This window comes from Rosa chinensis, chromosome 2 (assembly GCF_002994745.2).
Source record: "Rosa chinensis cultivar Old Blush chromosome 2, RchiOBHm-V2, whole genome shotgun sequence".
Lineage (NCBI taxonomy): Eukaryota > Viridiplantae > Streptophyta > Magnoliopsida > Rosales > Rosaceae > Rosa > Rosa chinensis.
Window position 1 is genome coordinate 68,204,055 of NC_037089.1, and position 19,620 is coordinate 68,223,674.

At 38.7% G+C, this 19,620-nt stretch overlaps 2 long non-coding RNA genes and 1 pseudogene across 2 annotated transcripts; all 3 read left to right on the forward strand.

The window, feature by feature from the left end:
* Positions 1-391: 391 nt before the first annotated feature.
* On the forward strand, positions 392-1,881 carry LOC121051738. The gene is made up of 3 exons (XR_005806759.1): positions 392-840; positions 908-997; positions 1,692-1,881. It is a non-coding gene; the product is annotated as an uncharacterized LOC121051738 (long non-coding RNA).
* A 2,498-nt stretch (positions 1,882-4,379) lies between these two features.
* Positions 4,380-10,451, forward strand: LOC112187620. The gene is made up of 5 exons (XR_005806758.1): positions 4,380-7,085; positions 7,153-7,242; positions 7,937-8,013; positions 9,964-10,025; positions 10,113-10,451. It is a non-coding gene; the product is annotated as an uncharacterized LOC112187620 (long non-coding RNA).
* A 1,155-nt stretch (positions 10,452-11,606) lies between these two features.
* Positions 11,607-15,947, forward strand: LOC112184842 (annotated as a pseudogene).
* The last annotated feature ends 3,673 nt before the right edge of the window (positions 15,948-19,620 follow it).

Consider the following 19,620-nt stretch of genomic DNA (forward strand, 5'->3'; position numbering starts at 1 on the left):
CGATCTTGCTGGTGAATACGATTTGCAGCAAATATTTTGTTTTTCTTGTTCAATTAATCACTTTGGTGCAACTGGGAATGTGAGATTATGATAATAGCATAAATGAATGAAAATCATGTATGATAGCAATCGGTGCAGTGATAGCAATTGATACTAAATGAGGGAAAGAACATGGTTGTAATACCCCGAAAAATCCAAATTAAATTCCGTGGATTTTTATAATTGATTTTGCGGTATTACGAGTGAGTACGAAGCTTGGAGAAGTTGTGGAAGTAGTTCGAACGATTTTATTTCCGAAAACGAACGTTATTTAGGGGCCCGCGAAAGTTGACTTTTTATACGTACCGAATTTGGGAAAACTTCCTTCATGAAAGTTGTAGAGCTCATCGATACGATCGCGTGCATATGTGGAACGCAATATTCGGAGTTCGTATGAATAAGTTATGAATATTTGAAATTTGGAAATTTTCTATAAATAGAGGGAATTTCCGGATTTTTCATTAAGGACGAGAAAACTTAAGTTTTGCTGAACAGTCCCTCCCCCCCCCCCGGTTCTCTCTCTCTCGCTCGAAACCCTTCCCAGGCCCGCAGACCCGCCGACCCGACCCGGACGAAAATTCCCCTTCCGGCCTCCTCCGGCCCCGGACCCGGACTCCCCTGGGATCGCCGGCCCACGACGAGCCTCCCTCTGGTGTTTCCTTGCCTCACCGCTGCCCCGAAAGCCGGATCGAAGTCACCCAGACTCCGATCGGTGACCCGGCCGGATTTCTAGTTTTCCGGCGTCCCCTCGGCCGATCCTCCCCATTTTCGTGATCTCCTCCTCATGCTGATCATCCCCATGTAAGCCTTTCATCACGATTTTGTGTATAGAACGCTAGATCATGGTTTGACTTTTTCAACGTCCCAGATTCAATCTGATCAGATCAGACGCACCGGATTGATCCAAACTTGAAAGCTTGATCTAGGACGATCTAGGCCGAATCAGACTTAGCTCCAGGTATGAAAGTTCATCAACCTTTCATTTTGAAGAAGTTTGTAGTTGACGACTTTTGCATCGGAGGTGGTTGACCGCCGCGTTGACCGCCGTGTTGACCACCCACTGACCACCGCTTGTGGCGGCGCGTCGGACCATATTTTGAGTTTATATTATCTGGACGATGATCTACGCATCCATACGAGCGTTTTGATATATTACAAGGTTATTTTAGAAAAAGTTGATAAATAGTGGATTTACGTTTTTACGTTTATCTTCGGTTTTCGATCTGTGAAGATCAGACCATCGGTTTTACTTCAAATTTTAGTATGTTGATCGTATGACTGTCCCGGTGACTTTGTGAGGTCACGGGCGAAGATCCGACCGTTGGATCTTCGTATAATTGTGAAATAGTGATTCAGAAGGCGATTCGTGAGAATCCGACCGTCGGATTTTCATGAAATTTTGTGGAGATGTTTATAAGGACGATTCAGGAAGATCTGACCGTTGGATCTTCGTGATATTTTTGGAGGATGATCCTAAGGGCGATCCATGAGGATCCGACCGTTGGATCGTCTTTATTTTCGAATCCGACCGTTGGATCACCTTTATTTTAGAATCCGACCGTTAGATCGTCTTTATTTTAGAATCTGACCGTTGGATCGTCGTTTAAGTTTATTCCGTGTTTCATTTACTAAGCAAGACCATACTTGATTAGGTACTTGACGGTTTGAGTTGACGAGCGTTTGGAATATCGTTATAATTGACTTGTTAGAAGACGCAACGGGATTAGAGGTGAGTAAACCTCACGTGGTTCATATTACGAACCGAATAAATTCAATTACTTTATTTTTGTCATAATTGTGTGAAAATATTTGTGGAATAAATATTTGTTTTAAATCATATGGACTTGATCAACTACGGTCCATAGGTAAGTAAAATGATTTTATTATACAAATGAATTTCACGGTTTTTATGCTTGAACTATAGTTGGTATTAGTGGTCATTCCTGAGCGGATGATTACGTATATATATATTTACGTGAAATATATATGTTAATTGGCGTGTGATTGGCATGATGAAATGATTGAGAATTGATTTGGATATTATTCAAGCTATTAATCTCCCATTTAATTGTTGAATAATGAAATGTTGATCATGTGATGTGGAAGCTATTTTATATGGCCAATTGTGAATATGTGGAAATTATTTTAAGAAGTAAAGATTTGTCTTGAAATAATATGTCTCTTTATATGGGTGTACATATACATTTATACAATCTAAAACTTATAAAGATTGTATGTTGAGAAATTGATTATGGCTGAAAAATATAATTATAAAGCCGGGTGATTACAACAACCCCGTGCTTAAGTGAATTACTGGTAAAACTGTTTTGGTGTTATGAGGAGTTAAGCTGTGGGCCCTAGTCCCTTCAGATAGTGCACTATTATACTCTTAGGAAGGGTGCTTACTTTGAGTATACATGCCTTGGTTGTGTCCTTGGTATGCTGCGGCTTACCCGTACTTTGGGAATAGTACGTCGGTCCCTAGTACGTGGATTTGTGATTTGATACCAGTCAACCTGGTTGTCCCATGCTATGGGAATAGTACGTCGGTCCCTAGCATGTGGATTTGTGATTTGTTACCAGTTAATCCGAAAATTCACTAAAAAGAGAAGTGTACTTATGTGAAGTTGATCAAATATCTATCCATGATATATTTTGAATATGTGAAATTGATCAAATATCTATCCATGATATATTTTGAATATGTGAAGGTGTTATGTGAAATTGATCAAATATCTATCCATGATATATTTGGAATATGTGAAGGTGTTATGTTATTTTGATCAAATATCTATCCATGATATATTTGGAATATGTGAAGGTGTTATGTTATTTTGATCAAATATCTATCCATGATATATTTTGAATATGTGAAGGTATTAGTGAAAAGAAAATCAAGCATGTGTTACTTTAATGTTATTTCACATATTAATGATGCAATATTTGTTGATTGAGTTTTAAAAGAGAGTATCGAAAAATACCTACTTTTATGTTTATGAGATTTTTGGAGTTACCTTGTGAGTGTGTTGATTGTTTACTTGAGTTATAATAATTGTAATTAAATAAATCAACAGTTCTTTCTTGTTTACTCATACGGGCTGTCATGGCTTACCGGGTTTTGTGTTGTTGCATTCCCGGTACACTATTCAAATTGTGTAGCGGGTAATCTCACAGGTCAGGAGAATCAGGGCAGTGATCGTGCGGTTTAGAGTATTAGTATTGGATTTACAGCATTTGTTTTGTGAGGAGAATTATACTCATTGAGTTTTATAATTTGATTTGGTGAGAGTGTGCTGTAATAAGTAGCTTGAGGTTTTGGTTTATGTAATATCAAGAGGTGTAATTAGTGGTTGCTTCTGAGAGAAAAATTCAGAACGTATTTGTATTGTTATTAGTCATGTTCCGGATTTGAATCCTTATTTCAAAATTCGGGGTGTGACAGATTGGTATCAGAGCGTAAGGTGCATATTCAATGATTTGTCAATACTTTCCGAGTGATGGCCCGTCTGCAGCGGATCCCCATCGTGTGCTCTTCGGTATTGATCAAGTCATTGGTATGTAAGAGTGTAGAAGTCATCTAGGACGTTAGGTCGTATTAGGAGTTATGAAATACCTCGGTGAGTTAGTATATTGGTGATTAGGTACTTGTATTGACTTATGCTATGTTTGAGTGTTGTACAAGTTTAACCACGTATTGCTTTACTTCCAAAGTAATGGACAGATTGGGAAGCATAATTAAGGATTGAGGTAGACCCTTAGGTTGAGGTCTAGTCTTATGTTGGAACATGATCTTTCTATGGAGACAGTTGAGGATGAAGTGTAGGCATTAGAGGTTGAGCTACCTGTTCCACTTGTGGTTGATGTGATTAAATCTACTCTTAGGTTGAAATGGTGAAAATGTTGAGGATTTAGAAGTAGTTGGAAATAGAATTGATCTCACAACTCAAAGATGATAGGAGTGTGAGTGATTATGAGATAGAGTTCTCAAGACAATGGGTTTAGGAGACGAATGGATGCTAACTTTAGCAAGGTGTAAGGAATAGAGGTGCCTTATTAGCCTTAAGATTTTTCTTACTAAGGCGAAGTGTGATACTAGAAGACCTAATCCCTTGGTGTGTTGTGACAGGATGTGCTTGATGTCTATAGTAGACTTTTGCGTGTGACTTCTTTTTGTAAAATGATGTTCTATGTGGTATGTTGCATGATGCATTTTTTCATTGTTTAACAGATGATTCTTTTACCACTTTGTTAGTGTTTGGGAAATAGAGCTAATACCTTAAGCTCCTCTTAGAAAGATGCCAATTATGAAAGATGTGTGCAGCATAATTTGCTAAGGTTTTGAAAGAGCAATGGGTGACCAAGGTTCGATCCTTGGTGCCGTCGTAGGATTAACGCAAAAAGGAGACGACATGCATTCAGTCTTATTGATTTAGTTATTTTACAAAAAAAAAAAAAAAGAAAACTACGCTATACTAAGCCAAGTCAGCAGCTCCGGATGGGTTGAGGCTGAGCTCAAGAGAAACGGGAGAACCACTGTTGTAACTGCCAGAGCCACCGGAATAGTAGCCATATGCGCTACCTCCCTCGGAAGTAGTCTTCGGGTCTCCAAGGACGTCCTCATCGTGCACTGGGAACAGAGGAAGAGTTTCGACCTCCTGGTGATCTCCTCCTCGTCGTTCCATGAATGATTGTAACCCAAGGGTTAGATCGATCGATCCATCATTATCAGTGGAATCGGTGGAACCGAAGTTGAGATCGATGGATCTGCCACCATCAATAGAACTTGTAGATCCAAATTTGAGATCGAGGGATCCACCAACCCGAACGTTCCGGATTTCCTTCAACTTCTGACTCTCACGAGCCTTGAGGTTCTGGAACCAATAGAAAACGTTTTTGTTCTCGATCTGCCCATACGGCTTCAGATGGAGACAGATCCCTTGAATCTGCTCTGGATTTGGGTTTTTAAGCCCCCTGTCGTAGTAAAGCTCCTGGAGGATTCTCAGTTGAGCTGGTGTTGGAGCCCACCGGTTATTGGTTGGCCTGATAGGTGTGTTGGCACTACTCCCGGCTGCTTGGTTGCTTCCTCCCTCCTCGGTTGGTTGCTGTTGTTGTAGTTCCAGATATTGTTGGGCTTGTAGTTCCATTTGCTGTTGGGTTTGAAGCTCCATTAGTTGCAGAGTTCGTGGTTCCATGGTGATGAGTTGAGAGAAAGTGAAAATTGAAGAACGAAGTTTGTTGACTGTTTAAGGAAAAGTGTGGTTAAAAGGATTGAAGTTGATGAAGTGGAGTTGGGGATCTGAAGTTCTCAGATGAAGGAAGAGGTTGAGTCTTTCAGATGGAAGAAAAGGATCTGAGAGAGAAGGATTGAAGATTGGTGAAGGAAAGACTGGAGATTTGAGAAGAGAAGGCTGAAGAGTTTGAGAGAGAATGGCTAAAGCTCGGAATGAAATTATTTTCCTTTGGAGTGAACAGTCGTTTCCTCAGAATGCACCTATTTATAGAACGAGGTGAGCAGATCTCCACCGTTGGATGGACGATCTATGTGATTCATTCTACGCGTTGGATTAAAAGTTGCCCGAAAACACGGAAAAGCTGTTGGCGCGTGGAGAGCGTGTAATAGGACAGGACGAATCTCGAGGCGCTGTGGCAGACAGCTTTAGCCGAAAGCGATTCTGATTTCCGTAATTTACGGAAGGGATAAGCCGCGGCTGGTGGGCCGTACTTGGGCTTGTCTCGGATCAAGGCCCTCACTGTAGCTATAGGTGGAGGCCCGATGGGCCGAGTTCTGAAATAGTTTGGCGAAATTCAAGGGCTGGATTTCTGCAATAGTAGTGGATATGTTGGGCCGGATTTCTGCAACAGTAGTGGATATGTTGGGCCGGATTTCTGCAACAGTTTTGGGTGTTTTGGGCCAAATTGTTGAAACAGTTTGAAACAGCTTGGTTTAAATAAAAGGATTGGTATGGATAATAACGTGAGCAGCTCGTGCTAGAGTGGTTGAGTGTGGTGTTCGTGTACAAGAGGTCTGAGGTTCGAACCTCGCCTCTCGTTTATTTTTATTATGTTCGTTTTTGACATAATAAATATAACACGTGAGCATATATTAATGAAAGCAGCTCTTGCTTCAGTGGTTGGGAGCAAAACCCTCGTGTTCGAGATCGGGAGTTCGAACCTTACCTCTTACAATTATTTTTGGACCTTGTATATGCTCAGTATACGGACGTATTTTATACGTAGAGCCGTAACTTAGTAGATTACTACAGTTTTAGTAAAGATGGAGTTTTGGTGGTTGGCTAGTATTCTGTATGAACTACAGAAAACCTTAATCGGGAGAAATGGACTTGCGATTAAATTTCGGGACGAAATTTCTTTAAGGAGGGTAGACTGTAATACCCCGAAAAATCCAAATTAAATTCCGTGGATTTTTATAATTGATTTTGCGGTATTACGAGTGAGTACGAAGCTTGGAGAAGTTGTGGAAGTAGTTCGAACGATTTTATTTCCGAAAACGAACGTTATTTAGGGGCCCGCGAAAGTTGACTTTTATACGTACCGAATTTGGGAAAACTTCCTTCATGAAAGTTGTAGAGCTCATCGATACGATCGCGTGCATATGTGGAACGCAATATTCGGAGTTCGTATGAATAAGTTATGAATATTTGAAATTTGGAAATTTTCTATAAATAGAGGGAATTTCCGGATTTTTCATTAAGGACGAGAAAACTTAAGTTTTGCTGAACAGTCCCTCCCCCCCCCGGTTCTCTCTCTCTCGCTCGAAACCCTTCCCAGGCCCGCAGACCCGCCGACCCGACCCGGACGAAAATTCCCCTTCCGGCCTCCTCCGGCCCCGGACCCGGACTCCCCTGGGATCGCCGGCCCACGACGAGCCTCCCTCTGGTGTTTCCTTGCCTCACCGCTGCCCCGAAAGCCGGATCGAAGTCACCCAGACTCCGATCGGTGACCCGGCCGGATTTCTAGTTTTCCGGCGTCCCCTCGGCCGATCCTCCCCATTTTCGTGATCTCCTCCTCATGCTGATCATCCCCATGTAAGCCTTTCATCACGATTTTGTGTATAGAACGCTAGATCATGGTTTGACTTTTTCAACGTCCCAGATTCAATCTGATCAGATCAGACGCACCGGATTGATCCAAACTTGAAAGCTTGATCTAGGACGATCTAGGCCGAATCAGACTTAGCTCCAGGTATGAAAGTTCATCAACCTTTCATTTTGAAGAAGTTTGTAGTTGACGACTTTTGCATCGGAGGTGGTTGACCGCCGCGTTGACCGCCGTGTTGACCACCCACTGACCACCGCTTGTGGCGGCGCGTCGGACCATATTTTGAGTTTATATTATCTGGACGATGATCTACGCATCCATACGAGCGTTTTGATATATTACAAGGTTATTTTAGAAAAAGTTGATAAATAGTGGATTTACGTTTTTACGTTTATCTTCGGTTTTCGATCTGTGAAGATCAGACCATCGGTTTTACTTCAAATTTTAGTATGTTGATCGTATGACTGTCCCGGTGACTTTGTGAGGTCACGGGCGAAGATCCGACCGTTGGATCTTCGTATAATTGTGAAATAGTGATTCAGAAGGCGATTCGTGAGAATCCGACCGTCGGATTTTCATGAAATTTTGTGGAGATGTTTATAAGGACGATTCAGGAAGATCTGACCGTTGGATCTTCGTGATATTTTTGGAGGATGATCCTAAGGGCGATCCATGAGGATCCGACCGTTGGATCGTCTTTATTTTCGAATCCGACCGTTGGATCACCTTTATTTTAGAATCCGACCGTTAGATCGTCTTTATTTTAGAATCTGACCGTTGGATCGTCGTTTAAGTTTATTCCGTGTTTCATTTACTAAGCAAGACCATACTTGATTAGGTACTTGACGGTTTGAGTTGACGAGCGTTTGGAATATCGTTATAATTGACTTGTTAGAAGACGCAACGGGATTAGAGGTGAGTAAACCTCACGTGGTTCATATTACGAACCGAATAAATTCAATTACTTTATTTTTGTCATAATTGTGTGAAAATATTTGTGGAATAAATATTTGTTTTAAATCATATGGACTTGATCAACTACGGTCCATAGGTAAGTAAAATGATTTTATTATACAAATGAATTTCACGGTTTTTATGCTTGAACTATAGTTGGTATTAGTGGTCATTCCTGAGCGGATGATTACGTATATATATATTTACGTGAAATATATATGTTAATTGGCGTGTGATTGGCATGATGAAATGATTGAGAATTGATTTGGATATTATTCAAGCTATTAATCTCCCATTTAATTGTTGAATAATGAAATGTTGATCATGTGATGTGGAAGCTATTTTATATGGCCAATTGTGAATATGTGGAAATTATTTTAAGAAGTAAAGATTTGTCTTGAAATAATATGTCTCTTTATATGGGTGTACATATACATTTATACAATCTAAAACTTATAAAGATTGTATGTTGAGAAATTGATTATGGCTGAAAAATATAATTATAAAGCCGGGTGATTACAACAACCCCGTGCTTAAGTGAATTACTGGTAAAACTGTTTTGGTGTTATGAGGAGTTAAGCTGTGGGCCCTAGTCCCTTCAGATAGTGCACTATTATACTCTTAGGAAGGGTGCTTACTTTGAGTATACATGCCTTGGTTGTGTCCTTGGTATGCTGCGGCTTACCCGTACTTTGGGAATAGTACGTCGGTCCCTAGTACGTGGATTTGTGATTTGATACCAGTCAACCTGGTTGTCCCATGCTATGGGAATAGTACGTCGGTCCCTAGCATGTGGATTTGTGATTTGTTACCAGTTAATCCGAAAATTCACTAAAAAGAGAAGTGTACTTATGTGAAGTTGATCAAATATCTATCCATGATATATTTTGAATATGTGAAATTGATCAAATATCTATCCATGATATATTTTGAATATGTGAAGGTGTTATGTGAAATTGATCAATATCTATCCATGATATATTTGGAATATGTGAAGGTGTTATGTTATTTTGATCAAATATCTATCCATGATATATTTGGAATATGTGAAGGTGTTATGTTATTTTGATCAAATATCTATCCATGATATATTTTGAATATGTGAAGGTATTAGTGAAAAGAAAATCAAGCATGTGTTACTTTAATGTTATTTCACATATTAATGATGCAATATTTGTTGATTGAGTTTTAAAAGAGAGTATCGAAAAATACCTACTTTTATGTTTATGAGATTTTTGGAGTTACCTTGTGAGTGTGTTGATTGTTTACTTGAGTTATAATAATTGTAATTAAATAAATCAACAGTTCTTTCTTGTTTACTCATACGGGCTGTCATGGCTTACCGGGTTTTGTGTTGTTGCATTCCCGGTACACTATTCAAATTGTGTAGCGGGTAATCTCACAGGTCAGGAGAATCAGGGCAGTGATCGTGCGGTTTAGAGTATTAGTATTGGATTTACAGCATTTGTTTTGTGAGGAGAATTATACTCATTGAGTTTTATAATTTGATTTGGTGAGAGTGTGCTGTAATAAGTAGCTTGAGGTTTTGGTTTATGTAATATCAAGAGGTGTAATTAGTGGTTGCTTCTGAGAGAAAAATTCAGAACGTATTTGTATTGTTATTAGTCATGTTCCGGATTTGAATCCTTATTTCAAAATTCGGGGTGTGACAATGGTATTGGCAAGGTTTGCAGAATATGCAGACCATAGTGTTGGGGATTATCATGTGCTTTGGTCATATTACTCATATATGATAGCAATCTGGGATTTTCATGTGTTTCTGGTAATCATTTTGTAATCAAAACAAAGGAGTGGTGTTTCATTATGGCCAAAGTTGCTGGCTTTACCTCTAGCAGAATTGCTTTCTCAATTAAGTTTCTACTTATTGCAGTAATGTTCCTTGTATGGCAGATCGAACACCTTCAAGAATAGTGAGGCTGGCTAGAGTACTAATCACTGATAATTAGCTTCTGGTATAGCTTCTGTTATTATCTTTTAGAGAAATTGACAGTTATGTTTGTGTTGTGACGTGACGGTTATGTTTGTTTTGTGAGTTTCAGGGGCACATGATATGGCTGCATAGACAAGACTCCTAGGAGAAGTTTGAGGGATCTCAGTGAAGCCAATAACAATGATGCTGATAATCAGCTTTTAAGCTTTGAGCCATTACCATCAGAATTGTATGTAAACAATTCCCAACTTCTGTATTTTTTTTCAGTCTGTGTGATTGGTTTCTGAGTTTCAGTGTGTAATTGAGAGGGAGTAGTCAAATTTTAGTTTTTGGTTACAATACATGTTCTATATATAAGACTAGTTATATACATAAATACAACTGATTTATACGTAAGGCTTACGCCTTACGCCTCAAGGCGAACGCCTTCTTGAGGCTCTCCCGAAAACGCCTCGGCTACACCTCAGTCTTTTAAAACATTGGTTCTACTAGGTGTAATTTATTATTTTAACATTATTTATTACTTGTTTCCGAACAATATTACATATCAAGAAATAATGTGTTGTTAATATAGTAAATTTTATTTTTAAAAATAACACATGTCAACATTTAAGTGAGTAACCTATTAATCGGTTTAATAGGTTTCCACTACATTAATTTATTAAAATAATAATAATAATAATAAGGGTATGACATACATCAAGGTACCCTAGATGACCCTGGATCAGCTCACCACACCAAATTAGAACAAGACGTACCATGATTTGCCAAAAGCATCAGCTATTTTATTTCTTTCCCGAAAAATATGAGAAGCTCTAAAGTTCATCTAAGAGATTTGGTATAAGCAATTCAACCAACGAACTCGAAGAGACTAAGGGACAAGAGAAGGTGTACGGATATAATCAAGAACTAGAAATGAATCAACCTCCAACCAAATATGTTTCCAATCTCAAACCCAAGCAAGCTCAATAGCCTTTATGACAGCCATTATCTCCGCTGCAATCGAACAAGGAATCTCAAGATTTGAGGCAAAAGCTCCAAGAAATTGACCTTTATAATCAACACATAATCAGCAAGGTAATTATGCAAAACAATCACACATCAATAGCAGCAAACTCGATCAGCAATACCAAATGATCTGCTCCTGGGCACAAAGTCTTTGAGGTAAGGTGGAGCTTGGGCCTTTCTCTTTGGCTTCTGGGTAGATGCCTCTGCATCAATATACGTATGCGTGTGCATGTGAATGCAACCCCATCTTCTCAACCATGCAAACCCATAACAAACTGGGGAATATTGGCGATCCAATTAAGAAATACAAGGATCTCCAAAAACCAAAGTTCTCATTAGTATCATGCATGTTAACCAATCACTACGTCCGTCAAACATAAATGATTGATGATCGATTTATATAAAACTTACATTAATTGATAGATGTTTTGCTAATTTCTTTATATGTGTGTGTAACAAATTGGAGGGTTTTCATCTTACATAATGTAAAGTATTTCATTTCTATTACTTTTTATTTTTAGAGTTTTAGTACTATATTATAAGTTTACAACTACTAACTGGATGTTTACATTCTACCCTAATTTTTCAGGTCATAGTTATGCACATTACGGGGCATCTTAACAGTGTATTCTCTGAGGAGCATCGCAAAGAAATTCTGCGATACATATACTATCATCAGGTACGTATAGTCTTTGATATTCATTGGCACAAATTTATCCACTTCTGCGCGCTTACTTCGATCCGCCACTTATAAAGAATGTGAATTATTCATGTATACTTTGAGGAATATCAGAATGAAGATGGTGGTTGGGGACTACATGTCGAAGGTCATAGCATCATGTTCAGTACAGCTCTCAGCTACATTTGTATGCGTATTCTTGGAGAAGGACCTGATGATGGTGGCCAAGACAATGCTTGTCCAAGAGCAAGAAAGTGGATTCTTGATCATGGTGGTGTCACACACATACCCTCTTGGGGAAAGACTTGGCTTTCGGTAAGGACCAGTAATTAATGCTAGGGCCGCCAAATCTGTTCACCAAATGATGTTTATCGATCAGTACTGCGTTTCAAATAAATGATGCTAATTTAGACCAGATTGGACTATTTTGTGACTGCCAGTATTCTTTAAACTTACAAGTTATATATCTGTACTGAGGGGGAGAGTGGTTGCAATAGGATCAAATGCTGTGCCTATAGTGTGATCCACAAAAATGATTTTAATCGTATGAATTTAATATCTTGTAGATACTTGGTTTGTTTAATTGGTCTGGAAGCAACCCTATCCCGCCAGAGCTTTGGATTATTCCTTCATTTTTCCCTGTGCATCCAGGTAATTAGCACACTTGTTTGCTCTCCTTTAAGTTATTTCTTCCCATTTTCCATTTTGAAATGCTATCGGTACTCATTTATATAGATTAGACTATTAGCATGGTGATTTAGTTTTATACTTAGATTTTTTTAACATATATACAAATGCAGCAAAAATGTGGTGCTATAGTAGGATGGTTTACATGCCAATGTCATACCTATATGGAAAGAGGTTTGTTGGCCCAATTACACCTCTCATTCTTCAATTGAGGGAAGAACTTTTCATTCAATCTTACAATGAAATCAATTGGAAGGAAGTACACCATCTATGTGCAAGTGAGTATTTCAACTTGATTTACTTCAAATTTCAAGCCATAAATTAGTCTATATGCAGGACCTAAATCACCTGACTACACTAATCTAATTGTAGGAGGATATATACTACCCTCATCCTTGGATCCAGGATCTCCTTTGGGATAGCCTCTACATTTCCACAGAGCCTCTTCTTACCTGTTGGCCCTTCAACAAGTTGATCAGAGAAAAGGCTCTACAAGTGACGATGAAGCATATTCATTATGAAGATGTGAAGAGCCGATTCATTACTATGGGGTGTGTGGAAAAGGTAATGTGTACGGAGAAAATCTTTTCCTTGTTATGTTGTATATCATAAACTACCGTAGTCCTAACTCATTTCCTATTCTACTGGTATTTGCACAACTCGAGAAATAGGTGTTATGTATGCTTGCCTGTTGGGCTGAAGATCCAAATGGGGACTATTTCAAAAAGCATCTCGCTAGGATCCCTGATTATTTATGGGTTGCTGAAGATGGGATGAAGATGCAAGTTAGTAACAACAATATACAATATATATGATTTATTTTTAATTTTTTTGATCTTTTTCAGCATTGAAAATTTACTATATATTGTGGTGCAGACTTTTGGCAGTCAAGCGTGGGATACTAGTTTTGCCATTCAAGCTTTGCTTGCTAGTAATCTCACTGATGAAATTGGACCAACGCTCGCTAGAGGACATGATTTCATAAAGAAATCTCAAGTTTATATCTAGTTCTAATGAAGTCACTTGTCATTTTTTTTGTGAGAAATGTTAGTCCACTTATTTGTTCAGAGTTCAGACTAGCTAATGACTTTGCACTCAAATTTTTTGAAGGTCAAGGACAACCCATCTGGTGACTTCAAAAGCATGTACCGCCACATTTCTAAAGGATCGTGGACTTTCTCCGATCAAGATCATGGATGGCAAGCTTCTGATTCCACTGCAGAAGGTTTAAAGGTAACAAACTTTGCTTCAATGTTTCGGGAAATTCTAGTGTGCTGGTATGTATCACATACCCACACTTACAAAGTGAGAACAAATTTGTTCTCAAAATTGTAATTTGAGTCTTACTTTGTGTAATCTTTTGTTCTAATAATGGTAATTACACCTATTACGACACTTTTACAAGTTTTGAACAAATTCGTTGTCAATGTTGTAATTTTTGTTCTCAATGTTGTAAATAGTGTAAATGAATATGATAACTTTTGTTCTCAATGTTGTAATTTTGGTTCAAATACTTGTAAATTTTTGTTCAAATTTTTGTTCTCATAATGGTAGGTACCATAGCTTGTCTCCAATGTTTCACGTCCGTTTTTCTTATCCAATATTGCTTGTTAGTTATTACTTGCTCCATGTTTCTCACCATAGCCACGTTCACAGTGTTGCCTTCTGTTGTCAATGATGCCATCGGAGATAGTTGGTGAAAAAATGGAGCCTAAGCGCTTGTACGATTCTGTCAATGTTCTATTTTCCCTACAGGTGATATAACTTGCCTAAAGTAATCAAATCTGGAGAAAGTTATTAATGATTCTTTCACCCTACAAGAGCTACTGTATTTCCAATATTTAATCAACTTTCAGCTGTTTTACCTACTCCATTCTAGCTCATTTGTATCTTATGTCTCTGTACTCATAAAAAATGCTCGACTTTACGTATCATTGCAGAGCAAGAATGGTGGTTTATCAGCCTGGGAACCGGCAGGGGCAGCAGAATGGTTAGAAGTAAGAATTTTATCAAATCGATATCATGCATAAATGTTGATCGGGCCGGGAAATCTGTCTAATGAGCTGACATATTCTTACTTGTTTTATTTCGTCAGCTGTTAAATCCGCCAGAATTGTTCGAGGACATTGTGATTGAGCATGAACATGTTGAGTGCACTTCATCTGTACTCCAGGCTTTGGTTCTGTTTAAGAAGCTACACCCTGAGCACAGGAAGAAAGAGGTTGAATATTCCATCACCAATGCAGTACACTACATTGAAAATATACAAATGCCGGATGGATCATGGTATGTTTCTATTCTAGGCAATCAATCTATGATTATGAAAATATATATATATGTTACTTTCACCTAGTACCAAAAAAAAAAATGGAGAACTTGAATAATAAGTAAACTCTTATAAACATTTGAACAGGTAAGGAGATTGGGGAGTTTGCTTCACATATGGTACCTGGTTTGCACTAGGAGGATTGGCAGCTGCTGGCAAGACTTTTAGCACTTGTGCAGCCATGCGCCATGGGGTCAAATTTCTACTTACCATGCAAAGAGAGAACGGTGGTTGGGGAGAGAGTTATCTTTCATGTCCACAAAAGGTAACTAATTAATTCAAGCTTTGAGTTTCTTAATCCGTATAACTCAATATCTCTCTGACTTGGGTGATACAGACATACATTCCTCTTGAAGGAAACCGATCTAATCTAGTACAAACTGCTTGGGCTATGATGGGTCTCATTCATGCGGGACAGGCAGAAAGAGACCCAACACCTCTTCATCATGCAGCAAAGTTTATAATCAATTCTCAACTGGAAAATGGTGATTTTCCCCAGCAGGTATCTTAATTCTTCGCATAACAAAACTTTCATCTGGGTAGTGAAGAAGATATACACAAAATATATAGTATGTTAATTTTAAATATGTAGTACTTGCAGTGTTTTGTAACTATTAAACACTGAATTAATTAATATGGCAGGAAATCACTGGAGTCTTCAAGAAGAACTGCATGCAACATTATGCAGCATATAGAAATATATACCCACTGTGGGCTCTGGCAGAATATTGTAATCGGGTTCCGTTGCCTTCCAAGGGCTGCATTGCTAACCGTAATATGTAGCTCGATCATTTAAAATAAAGGATCAAACATGAAACCTCAGTAGATTAAAATGGGAATATAAATGAATCTCAATATCTGTATATAAGATAAACAATACATACGGTTGTACCTCTATTTATTGCTGTTATGGAGCTTTCTTGCTTGTTCATTTTTTATTTCTATTACTTCTTTCTTTTTACTTGGGAAACGTTTGGTTTTCCCCTTCCTTCTTGTACATTTTTTTCTTTATCAATTAGTTTAAATGGAGAAACTGGCGGTGAGTTTCCAATTGTTATAATCCTCTCTATCTATTTTAAGATCGTGGGTAACGCTTGATGTCTTAAATCGACTATTACAGAGGAGCTAATATCGCATAATTCTGATCACATAATCGATTATTATAGAGAAGTCAAAACTAATGCAACAGGAAAGTTCAACTGGTCTCATCTTTGAGGGGATCAAAGACATTTTTGAAACATCAACTACACCAAAAATAGTTTAATATTGAAGAATGTCGACTTTAATGTGCCTTATCAAATTATGATTAGTTCTATAGTTGTAATAGGAGAGAATTCCCAATTCAAGTTAGAATAGGAATCCTTGTACTCCAAGAAATTGTGCTTTGTAATCCCTATATATAGGGCTCATATTATCAATGAATAGACAACAATTTCTCTCATCAATCTCTCTTTGCATACTAATATCCTTAAACACGTTATTAGCATGAGTCCTAGCCCTAAAAACCAAAACCCAAAAACCGAAAAAATTCTTCACCGATTAGCCTCGCTACTACAGCTGTAGCCCTGCCCCGAGCGCGCCCCTGCGCTCCTACCCTCTAGCCTCACTAGCGCCTGCACGTTTTGAGCTTGTGCGCCTTGCTGCCCCTGCAGCGTCTCCGCAACTCTGCTAGCCTCGCTAGAATCTGCCAACGTGCTCCCGTGCCTTGCCCAGCTTGACAACACCAGCTAGTCTTGCTAGCATTCTGCCTTGCGCCTATCAACGCCCTGCTAGCCTTGCTAAGCCTTTCGCTGCACACCTAGGAGTCGCCCTCGGCCCCCCACCTTTCGACAGCACCCACACCAAGCTGTTGCGCATCACCGAGCCATCTAAGGCCCCTCATCGACCCCAAAATGCAAGCTTCCAAATTCCCAATAAGGTTTCAAGCTCCAAATTCAACAAGTAAGTCTTTAATTCAAGTTCTTGTTTTCTGTTTTTAATTTCTTTTCTTTTTCATCGGGGACTTGCAACCTCCCTTCTTCTTCATCCCACATTTCTGTAATGTGGGTTCGAATCTTTAAAAAGTTGAATCGTGGGGATTCAAGCTATACGAACTAAGAGCGTCCGTGAGCATCGATTTTGACCATACAAACATCATTGTTTCTGTCTAATCTAAATATTCTTAGAAATCGATTTCTTGGTAGCATTAAGGCTCGAAAATCTTATATTAGTTGTCGTGGTAGCTTTGACTCCAAAACTAATCTATTTTCTCCTTCTTCCTTTTTTAGGATGTCGGATGACAATACTCACAAGCTCGACTTTCCTCGGATGCATCAGGCACAGATTACCATAGCTGGGTAACTGATGTTGAGAATAATCTCACTGCCAAAGGGATCTTGCCCACAATAAATAAATAAATAAAAGCTGGTTTTGATGCATAATTTGTGCATTCTACAACCAAAAGTGCTCAAGCTCTCATCTTGATGCAACATCACATGGATAAATCACTTCAAATGGAGTACATGTCGATCAAGAACCCGAGAGATCTGTGGGTTGAGCTTGAAGAGCGTTTTGGAAACGTTTAAGATTCCCTCCTCCCTAACTTGAAGGTCCAAAAGGAGAATCTGCGCTTCGCCAACTTCAAGCCCTTCTCTGAATATAATTCAGAAACTCTACGCCTCAAATCCATGTTGGGGTTCTGTGGACAAGTCATCATAGATCAAGAGCTAATTGAGAAAACTCTCTCCACCTTCCCCAACTCAGTGATTTTGGTATCAAAGCAATACAGAGGTGAGTATAATGCTGGATGGATCATGAGGTTTCATCACTCATGAATGTTATGTCTGTCGCTGAGAAGCATGATAACATCATCGTGAAAAATTATGATTCAAGACTCGTTAAAACTAAGAGCTATCACGAGGCGAATTATAGTGCACTTAAAGGAGGGCTCAAGGAGCGGAACCCTAAAGTTAAGGGACAAAATGGACGTATAGGTCCATATAATCGCCCTACAAAGGAAGGTAACCACCAAACTGGAGCAGGATCACGTGGCAACAAAGGTCAACGTGGGAGAGGGGGCATAGCGCTGCTGGCCATGGTGGCAACAGTTTGATCATAATTCATATACATATTTGTGCCCTAAAATATGGAAATTACTTGTTCTAAAGTCCAATTTAATTCCTTAAAAAAAAGTCCAATTTAATGTTGACTAATCCAATTCCATGTTTTGCAGAAAATCTTGACAAGAGGAGAAAAAAGTGAATTTCCGGCAAATTTTCTGTGCACCACCACTTTTGGTGGTGTACTACCACTCACGGTGGTGCCATGTATTTTCCGGCCACATTCATGGAGGAGCAAGGAGGATGAGTACATAACATCTATTCCATTACATCCATTCACCATCATTCTATCTCAACCAAATTCCAACCCCTTTTTTGGTTTCAATTCAACCAATAACTCTCTATTACCCAAAAGTCCATCATCATCACTCCAATATCTATCATGTTTTATGCTTAATCACCATCCCTCACTCATCATTTCCTACTCCAACCTACAGCATCACTCCCATGCCATTTTCCCTTGATTTTGGGATCTATTACCACTCTTATACTACACCTCCATGTTTCTTACAAGGTTTGAGCTGCTCCCTTTTTCTTCTCAACACCATTTCACATCTCTCTTTCCATCTATTTAAGCACTCATTCTCTCAAGGAAGAAGACATCACGCACTCTTAGCCATTACATCAATTTCTCTCTCTATTCTCTACACAATCCACTATCATCTCCTCCACAAAACCTCCATCTCCACTACTTTATTTCCCAACTACATCCCTACTCATAACATCTTACATATACCAAACATCATCATCATCTCAAGTCTTGAAGAAGGAGTTCAAGGAAGAAGCTAGAGCACAAGAAGAGCCATCACATCATCTCCATGACAAAGTTTCCATGATCAACCACTTCATCATCCTTCACTTGTGATCATCCCTAGTCATTTCTAAATTCTATTCTTTGATAGCTTAATGTTTTCCATTATGTTGATGCTAGTTTATGTAGATATGTGTGAGCAGTCTATTGTTGGGGCTAGGGTTGAAAGCCCTAGCCAAACTTGTAATGAATTGATGTTTGAATCTTATTTGATGCAATTTCCATGATCATCTACAAATGCGAATTCAAGAAGTGAATGCTTGTTTTTGCATCTAGCTAATTTGAATACTTTGCATTTGTCATTACATGAACAATATTTAGAGAGTAGCTAGCTTTGAACATTAATAGCATGATAGCATACTAGGTGTGTATGTGAGAGAAATGAGTTAAAATAATCTAGACCGAGGATTGGTTTGCTTGGTTGATTATCTAAACTCAAACCTTTATGCATATAGGAGCAAGGAATTGATACTTATCCAGTAATATAACTTGTTCTTGGATAGTAGTTAGTTTCACACTTATCCGGTGGAAATTGATAAAATCAAAGGAGTTTATGCCTTAGTAGTCTTATCTGGATGCTAAGAGGGTAATTGGATACTTGGGATTGCATTACTTAGAGTTTGAACGTCAATGCATGCAAGGAAGGCTATAGTGAACAACCTAAAGCTCTAACTTCCGTCCATTCTATCACATCTAGTTTAGCATTGCCTAGTTTACATTTCAAGGTTTATTTTGTGTTAATTTGAGTTGAAACCATCTCCAAAGCAAAAATCAAACCACTACACCATCTTGCATATATTCACTATGAACTTTGGTTCACTTGTGAGCCCTTGTTTGTGATTTGTATATTTGCATATTCATCTAGCACCCTTTAGGTTTTCCCTAGCTAGAATGAGTTTTCCAATCCCTTGGGTATGATATCCCCTATTCATAATCCCTACATTATAACTTGGCCCTTATACTTGAGGGTTACTATTTGGCTAACAGCAACGCTGCCGGCCATAAGGA